The 3,574-nt window shown below is 39.0% G+C and overlaps 1 pseudogene; it reads left to right on the top strand.

Moving 5' to 3' along the window:
* LOC102830564 overlaps nt 1–3,574 on the top strand; it is a 98,700-nt pseudogene that overhangs the window by 50,950 nt on the left and 44,176 nt on the right.

The following is a 3,574-nucleotide window of genomic DNA, read 5'->3' as shown; positions in this document are numbered from 1 at the left end:
TAACAACAACAAGATAAAAGACACAGGCCTCACCCCAGGGAAACTTCCTATATACTGTGTTGCATCCTACTTTAATCTCCTCACTTCAGATCAGAACTGGTCACATAGATCATGAGTTCATAATTTCACCAATAATCTCTTGAAAGTAATTTGGCTTTTACTATTGTTGTTGTTATGTGCCGTTGAGTAGGTTCTGACCCATAGCAACCATGTATAGGGTTTCCAAGGAATGGCTGGTGAGCTTGAACTGCTGACATTGCAGTTCAAACTGACTTTGCAGTCTAGAGCATTAACCCACAGTGCCACACCAGAATTTGGCTTTCACTATTAGGCACCTTAAAACACTTATAGCTTACTCATTATCCAATTCCAAAACTGCTTCCACATTTCCAGTATGTGTTAGAACAGCAGTTAGAACAGCACCTACTATCTCAGTACCAAATTCTGTCTTAGTTATCCATTGTTGTTATAACAGAAATACCACACGTGGATGGCTTTAACAAACAGGAAAGTATTCTCTCACAATTTAGGAAGCTAGACGTCTAAATGCAGAGAAGCAGCTCTAGGAAAGACTTTCTTTCTTTGTTGGCTCTGTGGGAAAGTCCTTGCCTCCTTTCAACACCTGAGGATTTAGTGTCCCTTGGAGCTGTTCATGTATCTTGGCATCAATCTTTCCCTGGGACTAGGATGTTCACAGCAAAGGGACCCTGGATTCAAAGAACATTCTCCACTCCTGGTTGTCTTTCTTGATGGTAAGAAGGCCTTCTTCCTCTGCTCCCTTCTCTCTCTTTCCATGTCTAAAATAAATAGTGATGCAGGATTAAGGGTGTTGCCTCCCCCTTACGTCAGAACTGGACTGATCACATCAGATCACATCATGGAGACTGATTACGCTATGTCATAACTGCCAAACCACTAAGAATCATGACCCAGCCTGGTTGACACATATTTTGAGAAGGACGCAATTTAAAAGAAAAAAAAAAAGTACCAGTTGAGGTTGCTTATGTACAATCAGCCACCACATGGAATTAGGTCCCTTGGTTTGGAGGTTTAGGATTATGGTTTCATAGGACATCCCAGTGACTTGACCTAATATTATGTTTATTGTTTCTGTTCAATCTCTTCTTTGGTTATGTTGTTCTTGGAGTCTTAAAATCTTGCAAGTGGGCATCCAAGCACAAAATTTGATTTTATTAACCTGGAGTAATATAGGAAAAATGAAAGTCAGGAAACGGAGGACAAAAAGGAATCTGTGACTAATTGCTTCCATAAATAACTGTCTCCTTTGTCATGAGACCAGAAGAACTAGATGGTGCCTAACCACTGTAACTAAATATTTTGATCAAAGATTCTTTAGAAGAATCCTCATCGAAAAGGAGGAAATGCAGAACAGAATTTAAAATTCTCAGGAATTTCTGACTTCCTGGAGCTATAGAAGCTGAATGAACTACCAATATGATTACTCTAAAATAATTTATAAACCTTATACCAAAAATATCCTTTGAAGTCTTTCTTCTTAAAACCTAAAAAAAAACAAAAACAAAAAAACAGATTAGCTTACATTGCAATGAAACAATGAGTGTAAAATTGATGTTCTCCCATGTAAACTATTACCCTATTCACACTAAAAATAAAGGGTTGGGGGAATACGTAAATACTGGTAAATGAGAGTACAGGGAGTAGATTGTAATCATTGCAATGAAACAAAACAGGATTTGCTGAATGTAAAACTAATGATTTGCCAGGGAAACTTTCACTCAACTCACAATTTAAAAAAAAAAAAAAAAAAAAAAAAGATTAGCTGAACGAGTAAAAAATATCTACCTTGAGTATTCTGGTCTTTTAATACTTATCTATATGGGATCAAATTGACAACAGTAACTTGGAATGATAGGAGCCTTAAGGCGCACAGGAGTTTATGTGAATGGAGGAAGACCAATCCAGAGAAGGAGTGAAAATGGTTGTACTATTCAAAGAATATAATCAGTGTCACTGAACTATACATGTTGTTGTTGTTAAGTGCCATCAAGTCGGTTTCAACCCATAGTGACCCTGTTTAGGGTTTCTGAGGACCATGCAGTTCAAATGGCTTTGCAGTCTGGCGCATTAACCCACAGCACCACACCAGGACTCTGAACTATACATGTAGAACCTGTTAAATTAGTGTTTTGTTGTGTGTATTCTCAACAGAACAAATTAATTACCCAATAATTATAGGATTAAATTACTAGAGGATGATATTTTACTATATCGCTCTTATAAGTATAAATGGAATTAGTTCTTTATTATGGTAGTGATATTAAAGGATATCTAAAAGAAAAAGATCTCCTAGTATGTCCACCTCTTGATACAAAATCTCTTCTTATAAGAATTGCCTGGTTTATTGTCTGATTTTCTTGGCCTAAAAATAGTCCAGTGATGTCATTTCCCAGATAAGGAAAGTGATGCTCAAAGTTGGTGAGTGGTTTGCCACCATACCACAGATCAATGTCTAACCCAGAGAAGTCAAAGCTGCAGTTGAGGAACTTCCTTTCTAGGTGTATGTATTAGCATGTATTTAATGAAGCAGATGATATGAAGACCTTACTCTCTATTTCCTCAACTCAGCTGAGTTCACCTGAAGCAATGTTTCCATGTTCCTGAGAGCTTTCAGTAGTGCTTTTAGAGATGGCACAGTTGCAAAACTGTGTACCCAGGAAGTAATAGAAAGCTTCTGCCTTTGGGGTAGCATTCACCCAACAAAGGGAGACAAACATCCAGCTTACTGCCATTGGGAGTCCTTGAGTGATGTAAATGTTTAACACACTTGGCTGCTAACAAAACAATTGAAGTACAAGTTAACCCAGATATACCATAAGAAAGGCCTGGTGACCTTCTTCTAAAAACTCAGTAAATGAAAACACTATGGAGCAGATTAACTCTGACACAAATTAGATTTCCATGAATCAGAGTTAAGTTGATGGCAACTTGGTTGGTTGGTTGATTACTACCCACTGGGGTAGTATGTATAATCAGGTTGCTTATGTACAATCAGCCACCACATGAAATTAGGTCCCTTGGTTTGGAGGCTTGGTGGGACCTGAGATTTCATTCCTCATAGAGTTGCAAGCCAACTGAATCCTGAGCCAATAACATACCCTTTATTGACTTTCCCCACTTCTCGGTATTACTGCAACCACACTCTCACAGTGAATCCAGAAGAGTCTCCCAAATACAATATTTAGGCCTAAGTCTTTGTCTCAGGATCTGTTGCTGGAAAAATTCATGCACCTCACCAAGATGCTCCTTGGAAACCAAGATAGCCAAACTTCGTCTCTCATACTTCGGACATATTGTCAGGAGGGACCAGTCTCTGGAGAAGGATATCATGTTTGGTAAGGTGGAGGGTCAGGAAAAAGAGGAAGACCCCCAACGAGATGGACTGGCCAAGTGGCAGCATTGATGGACTCAAGCGTGGCAACAGTAGTGAGTTTGGCCCAGGATTGGGCAGTGTTTTGTTCTGTTGTACATAAGGTCGCTATGGGTTGGTACCAACTTGATGGCACCTAACACAACAACAAATGACTGTCCTGGT

This window comes from Chrysochloris asiatica, unplaced genomic scaffold, assembly GCF_000296735.1.
Source record: "Chrysochloris asiatica unplaced genomic scaffold, ChrAsi1.0 scaffold00039, whole genome shotgun sequence".
NCBI classification, from domain to species: domain Eukaryota; kingdom Metazoa; phylum Chordata; class Mammalia; order Afrosoricida; family Chrysochloridae; genus Chrysochloris; species Chrysochloris asiatica.
This window is presented reverse-complemented; position numbering and strand designations above follow the sequence as displayed.